Here is an 18,267-nt window from a genome sequence, read left to right on the forward strand (position 1 = left end):
ATTAAATGAAATTTAAAAAAAAAGAAAAATTGTTTACTGTTATTAGGACAATTGCCCAGTGAACTATGAAATTTGAATAAAAAGTAATGTGACAAGATCCATTAATTACAATGCTATAATCATTATTATGTTTATGTTTAGAGTCTGTGATGACAAAAATATTATTCCCATCTAGAATAACATTCCAGAGCATATAATTTTCATGAGGCTGGTTTAATTATTGTATCTATCATTTGAGCATCCCTTGGTTCAACAATACATGTCTTTTTCTTCCTTTTTCCAGCAATACTGTTCACTGTGTCCATCTATCATGTAAGACATCCAATGATCCAATATGGAGGCTCAACATTCACCCAAAGACTTGGAAATTTATCTCTATGACTTTATTACCTTAATTTCTCAGAATGTTTTAAAAACCTTTAAGCATGTAACTTAGAGAAGTCATCACTCTTTAAAAAAAAAAACAGCTTTATTGAAGTACAATTGATTTATAAAAATCTGCACATATTTAATGTATACAATGCAGTGAGTGTGGACATATGCACACACCTGTGAAACTATCACTACAATCATTGTAAAAAAAACAATATCCAGGGCTTCACTGCTGGCACAGTGGTTGAGAGTCCGCCTGCCGATGCAGGGGACACGGGTTCGTGCCCCGGTCCGGGAAGATCCCACATGCCGCGGAGCGGCTGGGTCCGTGAGCCATGGCCGCTGAGCCTGCGCGTCCGGAGCCTGTGCTCCGCAACGGGAGAGGCCACAACAGTGAGAGGCCCGCATACCGCAAAAAAAAACAAAAAACAATATCTATCATCTCCAAAATTTCCTAGGGCCCCTTTAGGTTTGTTTGTTTGTTTATTGGTGTGGTTTATGTTTTTGTGTGGTAAGAACACAAAATGAAATCTACCTTCTTAACAACTGTTTTAAGTACTCAACAGGACATTGGTAACTGTAGGTAGTATGTTGTAGAGCACATCTCTAGAACTTATGCATCTGCACAACTGAAACTTTACACACATGGAACAAAGCCTCCCCATTTCCCCCATCTCTAGCCTCTAGTAATCACCAGTCTACGTTTTGTTTCTTAAATTGTCTTTTTTTCTCTGTTACTGTTTTTCTTTTCTAGAATAAACCCTACTTGGTGTATTATCATTTTCTTATATTACTGAATTTTCTTAGCTGATAGTATGCTTATAAGGAATGTTGGGGTGAAGTTTTTTTTCCTTGTGGTCTCATTTTTTTTTCTTCTTCTGACTTTAATAGGGTAATGTTGGCCTCACTGATTATTGGGAAGATCTTTGTTTCTCCTCTATTTTATGAACTGTTTGGGCAGGATTGGTATAATTTACTTCTTAAATGTTTGATAGAATTCACTAGTAAAGCCATTAGCACTTGGATTTTTCTTTGTGGTGAAATAACTAGTTATGAATGTCTTAATTAGATTTAAAACTACCCAGAATTTCTGTTTCTTCATGAGTCTGTGAATATAATTTGTGCCTTTCCAGGAATTTATCTGTTTCATCTAAGTTGTTGTACTTACTGACGTAAAGATGTTCTTAATATTTCCCTATTATCCTTTTAATGTCTGTAGTGATAACAATATAACAATGCTAAATTTTTCCTCTCCAATTTTTTCATCTATCTAGATAGCTTTTATGTCTCTAGATATAAGGTGCAAGTTTATATAATTGATTACAGCTTTTCTTCTTATACAATATAAGCATTTAATTCTGTAAAATTTCATCTAAGCACTTGCTTTCGTGTATCCCATAAATCTGAATAAATTTTATATTCATTTCCACTTATTTCAAATTATTTTCTGATTTACCTTGTGATGTCTTATCTGACCCTTTAGTTATTCAAAATCATGCTTTTAAACTTCCATATATTTGGTGATTTTTGTGTATCTTTCTTTTATTTAATTTCAACTTATTTTAATTTGTGTGATTTCAATTCATTTAAATGTATTGAGACTTTTGTCGTGTACTATCATATGGTTTTTCTACCCTTTAAACTTGAAAAGAATGTGCATTCTGTTTTTGTGAGTTGAACTATTTCATTAAAGTGAATTATGTAAAGTTGGTTGATAATGTTTAATTTTGTATATCCTTAATGATTTTATATCTATAAATTTATTAGTACTATATTATGGCCCAATACATGGTCAATTTTGGTGGATGTTCCATGTGCATTTTAAAAGTAACCTCTGTACACTGAAAACTATAAAACATTGATGAAGGAAGTTATAGAAGAGACATAAATGGAAAAATATCTTGTGTTCACTGATTGGAAAACTTAATATTGTTAAAATGTCCATACTACCTAAAGTGACCTACAGATTCAGTGAAATTCCTATCAATATCCCAATGGCATTCTTTACAGAAATAGAACAAAGTTATCTAAAATTTATATGGAACCACAAAGACTCTGAAGAGACAAAGCAAACTTTCACAAGAAGAACAAAGCTAGAGGCATCATGTTCTCTGATTTCAAAATATATTATAAATCTATATTATTAATTAAAACAGTGTGGTACTGGCACAAAATCAGATATCTACATCAGTGCAACAGATTCGAGTACCTAGAAATAAACCTACACATTTATGGTCAACTGATCTTCAACAAGGTTGCCAAGAACAAACAATAAAAAATGACTTCTCTTCAATAATTGGCGTTGAGAAAACTGGATATCCCATGCAAAAAAATGAAATTAGACCATTATCTCACACCATATACAAAAATCAACTCAAAATGCATGAAAGACAAACATAAAATTTGAAACTGTATACTGCTAGAAGAAAACAAAGGGGGCAAGCCTCTTGACATTGGCCTTGAGCAATAGTTTTTTGGATATGACACCAAAAGCACAGGCAACAAAAGGAAACAATAACAACAACAACAAGTGGGATTGCATCTAAAAAAGTTTATGCACAACAAAGAGACACTCAACAAAATGAAAGGCAATCTATAGTATGGGAGAAAATATTAGCAACCCAGATATCTCATAAGGAGCTAATATCTGATATACATAAGGAACTCCTACAAAAAATAAAACACCTGATTAAAAATCTGGGCATCTGAATAGACATTTCTTCAAAGAAGATATACATATGGCCAATAGATATATGAAAAATACTCAAAGTCACTAATCATCAGGGAAAGGCAAATCAAAGCCATAGTGAGATATCACCTCATACTTGTTAGAATGGCTATTACTAAAAATACAAAAGACAACAAGTGTTGGTGAGAATGTGCAGGAAAAGGAACCCTGGTATACTGCTGATGGGAATATAAACTGGTATAACCATTTTAGAAAACAGTATGGAGGTTCCTCAAAAAATTACAAATAGAACTATCATATGATCTAGCAATTCCACTTCTGGATATACAGCCAAAGGAAATAGTCAATATCTCAAGGAGATATCTGCACTCTCATATTCATTGCAGCATTATTTATAATAGCCATGATATGGAAACAACCTAAGTGTCTGTCAACAAATAGTGAAAAAAGAAATCTTAGTGTATAAATGCAATGGTACATTATTCGGCCATAAAAAGAAGGAAATATTGCCATTTTTGACAACATGAATGAAACGGAAGGACATTATGCTAAGTGAAATAAGCCAGACACAGAAAGACAAATTATCTTATATGTGGAATCTAAAATAATAAAACACATAGAAGCAGAGAGTAGAATGGTGGTTGCTAGGGGTGGAGTAGGGGAGGAGGGAAAGGGGAAATGAGAAGATGTTGACCAAATGGTGAAAAATTTCAGTTATGCAAGATGAATGAGTTCTAGAGATCTAATACTGTACAGCATGGTGATGATAGTTAACGATACTGAATTGTATACTTGATATTTGCTAAGAGAATACATCTTCAATTAAATCTCAATATACACACAAGGGGAACTATGTGGAGGTGATGGATAAGTTATTGAACATGATTGAGATGATCTTTTCACAGTGTATACATATATCAAAACACCAAGTTATACAACTTAAATATATACAACTTTCAAATGTCAAAAATATCTCAAAATGAGTTGTTAAAATAAATAAAATGGCTATATTTCTATACAATGCCCCCTCTAAATAAGTTGCCTTCTGCTATTGTTTATTGGTGTATGTAAAAAAATCACTTAGGTCAAGTTGTTCGATAATGCTGCTCAAGTCTATAAAAAAAGCAAAATATAAAAACATACATTCAAAATGAAATTGGTTGACAAAAATATGGAGCAATAAAAAGAAATATGGAGGGTCTTACATGTTTGAAAATAGAAGCAGAAAACAAGTATGAGGCAATTAAATTGAAACTAAAGTAGCTACCAGAGGTAGTAAATGCACACAAGTTGATGCTGAAGTGGATAACAGAAAATACAGGAAGAAGTATCATGAAGAGAAACAAAAAGAACATTGGATACTTTATTTTTAATTATTAATTAATTTAAAAAATTGAAGTATAGTTGACTTACAATATTATATTATTTTCTGTTGTATAACATACTGATTCAGTATTTTTATAGATTATACTCCATTTAAAGTTATTACAAAATAATGGCTATATTTCCCTGTGCTCTATCATATATCCTTGTTACTTATTTATTATATACATAGTAGTTTGTATCTCTTAATCCTCTATTCCTGTCTTGCTCTCCCCGCTTCCCTATCTCCACTGGTAACCATAACCACTAGTTTGGCCTTTGGAGAAAAAATTAATTTTGATCATAAAAATGAAATATTTATAAGGTCAGCCTGAAAAGTGAAAATGCGGCTTTCAATGGCATGACAGCCTTATGTAGAGGTAAATGTACTCTGTCCATGGTTTGCTTTATTCTTTCTCTGGATCCATTTCTCTGCTGAATTTCCTTTCAGATGACTGGACCAACTTGCTTCTACATGATAGAGTTAATAAGAGAAATGCAATGGACATGATACTATCTGATACAAAATTGCCCACGTTTTAGACAATTAATTTGTGCCTGCTCCTAAAAGCATGAATTCATTTCCTTCAAGTAAACTGATTAGAATTTTTTGAATATCTATTTCTGGAAAATGATAAACCATGTTGCCTTTCCAATCTGTGACTCAGTAGGAAGAATAACATCAAAGTTGATTTTGAACTTAATATGCCATGTCCTCATGTCAAAAGATTTGCAAAGGGAAAAAATCAAGATTATTTGATGAAATGAATAAAACTGAAGATAGCTCTAAAATAAAAGTAATTCCTTTATGTAACTGCCCACAATAATATGTAAATAAGCCTAGAAAATCAACTATAACCAGCAATTGTAAATTACTATTACTTTACTTTGAGAAAACCAATTTCATAGTACTGTGTCAGATGTTTTTTAATTTTTTAAACCATGTACTTTTATAGATTATTTTCAAAAGTGAAATTCTGTACATATCTGAATAGTGTGAATTTATTTTTATAGTATTTTAAAAGAATTAAAAGTTTGACCATCTGAAAAAATAGACTGCTTTTCTGTCTGTTGGGTTTATCAATTACTGAGAGAGGAATGTAAACTCTACAACTATAGTTGGGAATTTTTCTATTTTTCTTTAAGTTCTGTGACATTTTTGCTTCTTTTTTGAAGTTCTGTTGTCAGGTACATACACATTTAAGAACACTATGCCTTCTTGATGAATTGATCCCCTTATTGTAACATCATATATTATTTTATTCCTGGTAACAGTCTTTGTCTAAAGTCTAGATTTTTACTATTGATATTGCTACTTTAGCTTTTTCCTTAGTGCTAGTATGGTATATCTTTTTCCACCATTATATTTTTATATTTGCTTCCTTGATATTAAAGTGAGTCTGGGGTCATGATTCTTAATTTTGATGCACTGATTAACTCTGACTTTTAACATGATTGTCAACATGGCTTTAACAGTACTACCTTAATATTTCTTTTCCATATTTTCCCATTCAGACAATCTCTAGACTAAGTATTCCATCCAAGAAATAAAACTGAATTTTAACAGTTGCTTAGTCAGTATGTTAGAATATCATTACCTTTTGTTTGTTTGTCTCTTCGATACATTTGGGTATTCAGTCTTTGCACTTAGAAACTTCTGACTCCAACCAAATGAACCTATATTATGGAGGAATGGAAAGGATTTCTGGAGTCATATTTAGTTATGAAGATTTAAAAAACAAATTAATTTTTATAGAATAAAAATCAGGTAGGTCAGAAACATTTCAAAAATTTTTCTTGTAGGCAGCACTTTAGTTCCGGGTGTTCTTGGTATGAAAATCTGTCTCCACACAGAACTGGAACAAATTGATTCATGATTTCTCAAAGCAGAGATTTCCAACACATTACATGAAATCTTTTCTACTTCTTCCCCTCTTTGTGAATGATAAAAAAGAAGTTAGGTAACTTTGATGTAAGCCACAAGAGAGCCTTTACGAAAGACATTTAAAAGCTATGGCTTTTGGGTTTCCCTGGTGGCGCTGTGGTTGAGAGTCCGCCTGCCGATGCAGCGGACACGGGTTCGTGCCCCGGTCCAGGAAGATCCCACATGCCGCGGAGCGGCTGGGCCCGTGAGCCATGGCCGCTGAGCCTGCGCATCCGGAGCCTCTGCTCTGCAGCAGGAGAGGCCACAACGGTGAGAGGCCCGCGTACCACAAAAAAACAAAAAAAACCCCCAAAACTATGACTTTCTCTTTCACATTCAATAAGTATCCCAGTAAAAGGTCTCTTTGCTCAAAGTTTTAAGAATGCCATCCCTGAAAGAGCTTGTGAACTCTGACCTTTCTTCATTTGGATGAACAGCAGATAGTTTGTTTTCCTCATATGAACTTATTACTGTTTCATCAAACATACTTCCTAGAAAACATATGGTACCTAATTTATTTTTAAATAAAGTTTTATTCTAATTACAAAGTAAACAGATAAACTTTCAAAAGCCTTGGCAAATAAATAAAATTTTTTTAAGAAAATTTAATGTTATACTAGTTAAATCCATAGCCTCAAGTTTACCATGGTTATTTTTTTATTATTATTATTATTTTTTGCGGTACGCGGACCTCTCACTGTTGTGGCCTCTCCCATTGCGGAGCACTGGCTCCGGACGCGCAGGCTCAGCGGCCATGGCTCACGGGCCCAGCCGCTCCACGGCATGTGGGATCTTCCCGGACCAGAGCACGAACCCGTGTCCCCTGCATCGGCAGGCGGACTCTCAACCACTGTGCCACCAGGGAAGCCCAACCATGGTTATTTTTTGGTATATATTATCATCTCTGTTCCTGCCTGTCCATTTCTCTCTCTCAGATTACACAACCATACACACACACACACACACACACGCACACACGATCTAGTGAAACGTCATTATCTTTTGAGAGAACAGATAATAAAAAGCAACATGTAATGCACAGTTAATATATATCAGAAACCTCATTAACTTCCTTACTAATTTAATTAATACACAAACAACTCATAGGACCTATTATTATTATTCATCTTCCAGAGAAAATAAAATTGAAGTTTGGAGAAATTATGTGTCAACATATTAACAACTGGTTGAGCCATGATTCAAAACCAGTTCACTATACCTCTAAATAAGATTTGTTTAGGTTATTATTACTATTACTATTATTATTATCCAAATTAGTCAGTCTTCAAGAATAGAACTTATCTGACCTTCTTTTATTTATACACACTTAGGATTTTCTTGTTCTTTATTCTTATATATCACTTGTCATTGAACATCATGAAAGGGTATTTCTGGATATAGCATCTGATTATGACTTAAGAACAAAGTAGCAAAAGTTTTAGATTACATGTAAATAATTTTATTCACAATGCTATGCTGTCTTCCAGAAAATGTATATTATTTCCACTATTTTTTTTGGCTGTGCCACTGGCTTGCAGGATCTTAGTTCCCAACCAGGGATTGAATCTGGGCACCCAGCAGTGAAAGTGTGGAGTCCTAACCACTGGACAGCCAGAAAATTCCCAATTTCCACTAATGTTAATACATGCTGATTACAGTTTTCACATCTTAACTGATGACTCTCCAAATATGAATATACCATGTCTGAAATAAGAGTTGTGGACACACACATAGTATGACTAAGCTACTCTATGCCTCTTACAATGGATATCTTCAAAATCGTCATTCCATTGGTTATTTAGATTGGGGGTATGTTAAAATGTACTTGGAGATTATTAAAAACCTAGGGTTTCCCAGGGGTTAAGAAGGGGAAGAAGATTCAAATCAATAGAATTAGAAATGAAAAAGGAGAAGTAACAACTGACACTGCAGAAATACAAAGGATCATGAGAGATTACTACAAGCAACTCTATGCCAATAAAATGGACAACCTGGAAGAAATGGACAAATTCTTAGAAAACAACCTTTTGAGACTGAACCAGGAAGAAATAGAAAATATAAAAAGATGAATCACAAGCACTGAAATTGAGACTGCGATTAAAAATCTTCCAACAAACAAAAGCCCAGGACCAGATGGCTTCACAGGCTAATGATATCAAACATTTAGAGAACAGCTAACACCTATCCTTCTCAAACTCTTCCAAAATATAGCAGAGGGAGAAACACTCCCAAAGTCATTCTATGAGGCCACCATCAGCCTGATACCAAAAGCAGACAAAGATGTCACAAAGAAAGGAAACCACAGGCCAATATCACTAATGAACATAGATGCAAAAATCCTCAACAAACTACTGGCAAACAGAATCCAACAGCACATTACAAGGATCATACACCCATGATCAAGTGGGGTTTATTCCAGGAATGCAAGGATTCTTCATTATATGCAAATCAATCAATGTGATATACCATATTAACTAGTGGAAAGGGAAAAACCATATGATCATCTCAATCGATTCAGAAAAAGCTTCGACAAAATTCAGCACCCATTTAGGATAAAAACCCTCCAGAAAGTAGGCATAGAGGGAACTTACTTCAACATAATAAAGGCCATATATGACAAACCCACAGCCAACACTGTTCTCAATGGTGAAAAACTGAAGGCATTTCCTCTAAGATCAGGAACAAGACAAGGTTGTCCACTCACACCACTATTATTCAACATAGTTTTGGAAGTTTTAGCCACAGCAATCAGAGTAGAAAAAGAAATAAAAGGAATCCCAATCAGAAAAGAAGAAGTAAAGCTATCACTGTTTACAGATGACATGCTATGCATAGAGAATCCTAAAGATGCCACCAGAAAACTACTAGAGCTAATCGATGAATTTGGTTAAATGGCAGGATACAAAATTAATGCACAGAAATCTCTTGCATTCCTATACACTAATGATGAAAAATCTGAAAGAGAAATTAAGGAAATACACCCATTCACCACTACAACAGAAAGAATAAAATACCTAGGAATAAACCTACCTAAGGAGACAAAACACTTGTATGCAGAAAACTATAAGACACTGATGAAAGAAATTAAAGATGATACAAACAGTTGGAGAGGTATACCATGTTCTTGGATTGGAAGAGTCAACATTGTGAAAATGACCATACAACCCAAAGCAATCTACAGATTCAGTGCAATCCCTATCAAACCACCAATGGCAATTTTCACAGAACTAGAACAAAAAATTTCACAATCTGTATGGAAACACAAAAGACCCTGAATAGCCAAAGCAATCTTGAAAAAGAAAAACGGAGCTGGAGGAATCAGGCTCCCAGACTTCAATATACTACAGAGCTACAGTAAGCAAGACAGTATGGTACTGGCACAAAAACAGAAATATAGATCAATGGAACAGGATAGAAAGCCCAGAGATAAACCCATGCACATATGGTCACCTTATTTTTGATAAAAGAGGCAAGAATACACAATGGAGAAAAGACAGCCTCTTCAATAAGTGGTGCTGGAAAAACTGGACAGCTACATGTAAAAGAATGAAATTAGAACACTCCTAACACCATACACAAAAATAAACTCAAAATGTATTAAAGACCTAAATGTAAGGCCAGACACTATAAAACTCTTAGAGGAAAACATAGGCAGAACACTCTATTACATAAGTCACAGCAAGGTCCTTTTTGACCCACCTCCTAGAGAAATGGAAATAAAAACAAAAATAAAAAAATGGGACCTAATGAAACTTAAAAGTTTTTGCACAGCAAAGGAAACCATAAACAAGACGGAAAGACAACCCTCAGAATGGAAGAAAATATTTGCAAAAGAGGCAACTGACAAAGGATTAATCTTCAAAATTTACAAGCAGTTCATGCAGCTCAATATAAAAAAAAACAAACAACTCTATCCAAACATGGGCAGAAGACCTAAATCGACATTTCTCTGAAGAAGATATACAGATAGCCAACAAACACATGAAAGAATGCTCAACATCACTAATCATTAGAGAAATGTAAATCAAAACTACAATGAGGTATCACCTCACACCAGTCAGAATGGCCATCATCAAAAACTCTACAAACAATAAATGCTGGAGAGGGTGTGGAGAAAAGGGAACCCTCTTGCACTGTTGGTGGGAATGTACATTGATGCAGTCACTATGGAGAACAGTATGGAGGTTTCTTAAAAAACTAAAACTAGAACTACCATATGACCCAGCAATCCCACTACTGGGTATATACACTGAGAAAACCATAACTCAAAAAGAGTCATGTACCACAATGTTCATTGCAGCTCTATTTACAAGAGCCAGGACATGGAAGCAACCTAAGTGTCCATCAACAGATCAATGGATAAAGAAGATGTGGCACATACATACAGTGGAATATTACTCAGCCATAAAAGGAAACGAAAGTGAGTTACTTGTAGTGAAGTGGTTGGACCTAGAGTGTGTCATACAGAGTGAAGTAAGTCAGAAAGAGAAAAACAAATACCATATGCTAATGCATATATATGGAATCTAAGAAAAAAAAAAAGGTTCTGAAGAACCTAGGGGCAGGACAGGAATAAAGACACAGATGTAGAGAATGGACTTGAGGAAACGGGGAGGGGGAAAGGTAAGCTGGGATGAAGTGAGAGAGTGGCATGGACATATATACACTACCAAATGTAAAATAGATAGCTAGTGGGAAGCAGCTGCATAGCACAGGGAGATCAGCTCAGTGCTTTGTGACAACCTAGTGGGGTGGGATAGGGAGGATGGGAGGCAGACACAAGAGAGAGGAGATATGGGAACATATATATATATATATATATATATATATAGCTGATTCACTTTGTTATGAAGCAGAAACTAACACACCATTGTAAAGCAATTATATTCCAATAAAGATGTGAAAAAAAAAAGAAGGGGATAGGGTAGAGAGAAATGTGTGTGATTATAAAAGAACAATATGAAGATCTTCATGGTGATTAATGTAGTGATACAGTATTTTCAAATAAGGTCATATTCTGACATTCTGGGTAGTTTGGAAGGACATTATTCAACCCTTTACACATAGTCTGCTTCATTTCTTGCCATGATTCTGCCTTTGGTTGCTCTCCAGTCCCTTAAAATAATTGCTTTTATATTGTTTACATTTTTTATTATTGTTTTTGGATGAGTGTTAAGTCTAATACAAGCTACTTTTCTATGAACAGAATGGACTTCTACTCCAATTTTCTTTTCTCAAAGAAAAAAGAAAAAGGCCACCTGATAGTTGCTGCTATCTATCAGCTACATTCCCCAGAGTACTTTGCACAATGTAATACGTATGATAAAGGCTCAAATATTGTTAGATTAGGTGCATCCATGCATGTTTCCATTACTAAATTAAAATATTATATTGTTATGGTGTTTTTGTGTCTTTGTCTGCCACAAAGTTGAGTGTATCTTTGTATGCACATTGCCTTACTCAGCATCTGGTGTATAGAAAGAGCTCAAAAATCATTTATTTAATAAAGTCTGTAGTTGAATGAATGGCGAGAAAAGGAAATAATTATAATGATCTCAATGTTATGAAGACACAAGGAACCTACTCAGATATATGACAGCAAGAAGTAAGCAAAAGAACGTGATTTGAGTCTGACTCTAATAAAACTAATCATCTTGATTAAAATAGCGAAATTCAATAACCACCAATTATGTGCCGGACAACATGATAATTACACTTTACAGATTGTGCATTTTAAAGTTAATTTCATGAGATATTATTCATAGGCCTTTGTTATCAGCTGGACTCCTAGAGAAAGCATCCTGCCTGAGATGACTCAACTAACTGCTACTTAGAACTTTTTTTTTTTTAAATAAATTTATTTATTTATTTATATTTTTTATTTTTGGCTGCCTTGGGTCTTTATTGCTGCGCGTGGGCTATCTCTAGTTGCGGCATGTGGGCTTCTCATTGTGGTGGCTTCTCTTGTTGCAGAGCATGGGTTCTAGGTGTGAGGGCTTCAGTAGTTGTGGCACATGGACTCAGTAGTTGTGGCTTGGGGGGCTCTAGAGCAGAGGCTGAGTAGTTGTGGTGCACCGGCTTAGTTGCTCCGCGGCGTATGGGATCTTCCCGGACCAGGGTTCGAACCCGTGTCCACTGCATTGGCAGGTGGATTCCTAACCACTGTGCCACCAGGGAAGTCCAACTTAGTACTCTTACTCTAGAAAGTATATTCAATTTTCTCCCATGGGTTATGATTTAATTTTGAAATCAGTTTAATTTTCTTGACCATTTTAATATACAAAACCTAAGCCTGGGAGCAATTGACTCAGTGAACTGATAAATCTGACCTAATTTGCATGTGAAAAACTGGGCTCAGGATTTGACTTATGAATGACACTCTTTTGTGCCTATAAGAAGAAGCCTGAGAAGTTTTGCTTCCTAGGTATATTAAATTGGTCTGTTCTGCTCTATGTAAATAGAGACAGAATAAACGTCAAAAACTGAGCTGAACTGGAGAGAGCTCATCTGGCAGGTGTGTCAGAGTAGTGATTAAGACAACAAACCAAAATGAATGTAACAGTCAAGCTTTAATCACTTGTAGCAAGAGACTAAATAGAGAAAGTTCTAACTCTCCCCGTGTCCCATTCTTCCCCATGGAAGAGTGCTGGGTATGGGTCAAATATATCAAAACAGATCAGGGTGGGTGGCATTGTGTCATGGCTGAGGGAGTTCTGAACAAAGGATTCCTGCATTTTATGGACTCAGGGGCAAGGAGAAGAGCTAGGAGTAGAGAAGTGATGAGTAATGACTCAGAATGGAAAAAAGTCTCTTGAGTGCCCTTCCTTTCCCTCAATAAGGAGGTCTCAACAGAAGCACCTGAGGAAGCTTTCAAGGGTGGGCCATTAATAGAGGTCTCTGAATGGAGGTGTCAGGGCTAGGAATGCAATTGCACAAGAAAATGGCCAGCAAGGTAGACCTGAGTCCAACTCTTCAGAGACTACAATGCATTGTCTGTGCACCATTTTTGGTGTAGGGAGGGCAGCTTTCCCCATGAAGCATGTCAGAAAAAGCCTTTGTAGTTTTCTATGGTCAGCACTGAAAGATCACAGGTAGGATTTTGGCCTGGAGCCAAAGTCTTCAATTCAGTTATCATTTATTGATATTTTAAAGGCAACTAATTTACAACTATGATCAATTTGTTCATTATGCTACAGGGAATGTATTCTTTCATCAAAACTAGGTGTTAACATGCAGAATGCTAACTAAAATAGTTCAGCTGCTATTCACGTATTTTGGGTTGAAAGAAAATGCACATGTGACTTTACTGGAACAAGGGGAGAGATGCATGGTTTTGCAGTGAAAAGTTGATTAAAAATTTCACATAGAGCCATTTTCACAATGCAAACTATGGAATTGTAAACTGATACATGCATTTTTCTAGATCAATTAAACATGACAATTGTATATCTCAAGGCATGTAATAATGTGATAGGATATTTCTTTGAATATATTTCCTTTTACATAAGTGCAAAGAAATAAGTGATAAATGACATAGGAAAAACTTAAAATTAATTACTTTGTAAAAAAAATTTTTTTTGGCTACACTGTGCAGCTTGCGGGAACTTAGTTCACCAACCAGGGACTGAACCCTGTCCCCCAGCAGTGGAAGTGAGGAGTCCTAACCACTGGACCCCCAGGGAATTCCCTGTAAAATTTTATAGTCTGTTTTTTTTTTAAACCTAGGAAAAGACATTCCTTTGCTCTTTTTATGCAACTCTGTCAGAATCATGGATTTCTTTTACTCTATCAGTAGAAGAAATTTTTAAATGTTTTTATTTATTTACACTTTAAATTTCCAATTTTCTCCTGAAAAAAAGTATTAGGTTGACTTGGATAAAAAAACTGCTATAATTAAATGTTCCTCTATTGACTAAGCTGAAATGGGGAAAAACTAGAAAAGAAAATCAGTCATTTTCTAAAACACTCAACAAATTATGTGGACTCTAAATATAAATCTAAAATATAAAAACATACCCCAACTGGATCTAAGCAAAATATTCAGAGTTGGTAGCTTAGGCATTGAATGCACTGTCTTGCTTCTATTTCTGACACACACACATTTTTATATAGATATATGTAGATACAGATATACAATATTATATACATATGCATATATATGTACATGTGGTAATTAATTATTTGAATGACAGTTCAGGGGTATGAGGCATACAAAGGGAACCCATATATTAGGATTTTTGTGTTTGTGCTCCTAACTTGAAAATGAGATATAAATTTTCAGAGGTATTTTCCTCATAAGTTTACTTCTTTTTATTGAACTAATTAAGATATTTAAGCCTTTCATGTCATAACCATTGTAGGAATTATTGAACATTTTAAGGTGTGATGTTAATAGGCATTTATTATGTTTGTAAAATAATGGGACTAGTTTCTGACATCTACAGAAGGCATCAAACTCATGTCACTTAACGTTGCTATTGGATATTTCTCATTATGATTTTGTTAAATGGTAGGGAGGAAAATGATCTGTCTTTATATACTCTTAAAAAATTGAAGGGCCAGCAATGCAACATAGCTTTCTTGGGAGTATATTGCAGTTTTTTTAATTACAAAAATGTTGAATAATACAGTGAGTCCTTGTGGAAAGAAAAGTGTTTTGTTATGCCCAGAATATTTAATAAAAGAGGCAGAAAAAATAATTTACCTCAGGGTAGTACAATGAAATAATTGAAATTTCATCATCCTTCCAAACACGTATCAGCTACTATGATGTGATAGGCAGGAACAAAGTATATAAAAATAACAAAGTATATAAAAGTAAGTTGTGATGGTGTCTGGCTTTGTGTGTGTGTGTGTATTTGCAAACAATGTGTGAGAGGGAGACAAAATATCAAAGATCTTTGTGAAAGAAAATGTTTTAAAACATATATTGTGTCCATTTCTGATTTATCTTAGCATTTCTTGGTTATTAAAATTACCAAAGATAGCAGGTAATAGTAATTTTCTTTCATCAAGAAAACATTTGGTTTGTATTATATGTGAAGACAATATGTCAAATTATCAAATCACATTTGCATGAATCCCACACGTTATCATTTAAACTAGTGATTTAAGAACTACAGGTTTGTAACACAGAAGTGAACCATTCTTTGGGAAACTGTGATCCTGCTAGACATGGCTCCCTAGAAAAGGCCCTTCCTTTCTTGTATTGGGCCAATGTCTCACTTCATATTTAAAAGAAATTACATTTTGATAATGGGATAACTCCATTTTATTTTCCCATTAATTGCACAGTTTGTTTTTTATTCATTTCAATAGATGTGGAAGAAGTATTTGACAAAATCCAGTACTCTTTCATGATACAAAATCAACAAACTGAGATCTGAAGGAACTTTTTCAACCTGATAAATGATAGTTATGAAAACCCCACAACTAATATCTTACTTGATGGTGAAGGACTCAACGCTTTCCCCCTAAGTTAGGAACAAGACAATGAAACCTTCTCTCGTCACTTATATTCAACATTGTACTGGACGTTTTAGCCAGGACAAATAGGCAAGAAAAAGAAATAAAAGGCATTCAAATTAGAAAAACTATATTTGCAGATGAAATGATCTTATATATAGAAAATCCTATGGAATCCACATAAAAAACTATTCAAACTAATAAACAAGTTCATCTAGTTTACAGATCGATCTACAAAAAATCAGTTGTACTCTCTATACCAGCAATGTACTATCCAAAAATGAAATTTTAAAAAATATTTACCACAGCATTAAGAAGAATAAAATACTTAGGAAAAATAAAATAAGTGCTATGTATACTTAGGAAAAATAAAATAAGTGCTAAGTATACTCTGACAACTTCAAAACATTGTTGAAAGAAATTAAAGAAGGCTTAAATAAATAAAAAGATATTCTATGTTTATAAGTTATAAGACTTATTGTGGTTAAGATGGAAATACCTCCTAAACTGATCTACAGATTCAGTGTAATCCCTATCAAAGTACCAGCTGCCTATTTACTTTTTTCAGAAATCAAAAAGTGTATGCTAATATTCACATGGAATGTTAAGGGACACAGAATAGGCAAAACGACTTAGAAAAGAACAAAGTTGGAAGACTCACATTTCAGATTTCAAAACTTCTGACAAAGCCGTAGTAGCCAAGACAACATTAGACTGGCATAATAATAGAAATATTGATGACTGGAATAGACATGAGAGTCCAGAAATGAACGCTTTCATTTATGGTTGATTGATTTTTGATAAGGATGCCAAGACATTTCAAAGGTAGAAAGAATAGTCTCTTCAATAAACAGTGCCAGGACAACTGGACAGTAAAAATTTAACTCAAAATGGATCATAGCTATAATATAAGAGCTAAAACTATAAAACTCCAGGTGAAAATGTAGGAGTATATCTTTTTGACCATGGTTCAGAAAAGGCTTCTTAGATATGACACCAAAAACACAAGTTATAAAAGGAAATAAACAAACAGACATATACATACACAGAACTTCATCAAAATTAATGATTTTTTTTTGCTTCAAAGGATTCCATCAATAAGGTGAGAGAACAACCCACAGAATGGGAAGAAATATTTGTAAATCATATATCTGATAAAGGACTTATATCTAGTATATATATAAAAGACGTCTGACAATGAAATAATAAAAGATTAAATAATACATTTTTTTAAATGGGCAAAAGATCTTATTGGACATTTCTTCAATTGAACAAAAGGTACATGAAAAGATGGTCAACATTATTAACTATCAGGGAAATGCAAATTTAAACTATAAGATAGCACTTATCACTAGGATGGCAATAATCAAGAAAACAGAAATGTGTTGCCAAAAACATAAAAAATTTGGAACTCTCATACACTACTGGTAGAAATGGTGCTTTTGACAATAGTCTCTAATTCCTCAAAAGGAAAAGTTTAAGTTATCATATATTCCAGAAATTTTTCTCCTCGATATATAACCAAGATAAATGAAAACATATATCTACACAAAGAATTGTGCACTAATGTACACGGTAATACATTCATAATAGAAAATGCAGAAATAGCAAAAATGTCCATAAATAATGCATGGATAAATTAAATACATGGAGTACATGTACATGCAATGGAATATTATTAGGCAACAAAAAGGAATGAAGTACTGATACATGCTAAGTAAAGGATGAAACTTAAAACATTATAAGTGAAAGAAGCCAGTCACAAAAGATTGTACATTGCATGAAATGTCTAAAATAGGCAAATATAGAGAGATAGAAAGTATCTTAGTGGTTGTCTAGGGCTGGAGAGGGGGTATAGGAAATTATTACTAATGTGTATCGAATTTCTTTTTGGGTGATGAAATGTTCTAAAATGAATTGCATTTATGGTTATAGCCATCCATGAGTACACTAAGACTCACTGATTTGTGTACTTTAAGTGGGCAAATTCTATGCTATGCAAATTATATATTAATAAAGCTATTATGTTTAAAAGATAATAAATATTCAAAACAAAAAAATTGGAAGCAAATTCAAAACAAAAAAATTGGAAGCAAATTCAATTTTCATAAAAGAAAGACTACTTCATGTTTTTTTCTTGGAATCTGTGGCCAGCATTCAGGAGACATCAAAAATGTGTAAACAGCTGCATATTTCTAAAGAGAACTGAAAACTTTTAAAGATAGGTAAATAACCAGAATTTATTAATAGGAAGCCAATTACAACTGTCATCAGCGTCAGTCTACTCCTTCCTTTGAAAGGTATTCCATGAAATTATTGAAGTCATTATTTTTTTGCCTACTGGGAATATATATTGTTTCCACTGTCTTTGTGGAATGGCAAGATATTTCTCTATTTACCACGTCATGTGGGAGGACTAACAAAAGACTCAATTATGGTGATCAGAAGTCACTGC

This window comes from Lipotes vexillifer, unplaced genomic scaffold, assembly GCF_000442215.2.
Source record: "Lipotes vexillifer unplaced genomic scaffold, Lipotes_vexillifer_v1.1 scaffold231, whole genome shotgun sequence".
Lineage (NCBI taxonomy): Eukaryota > Metazoa > Chordata > Mammalia > Artiodactyla > Lipotidae > Lipotes > Lipotes vexillifer.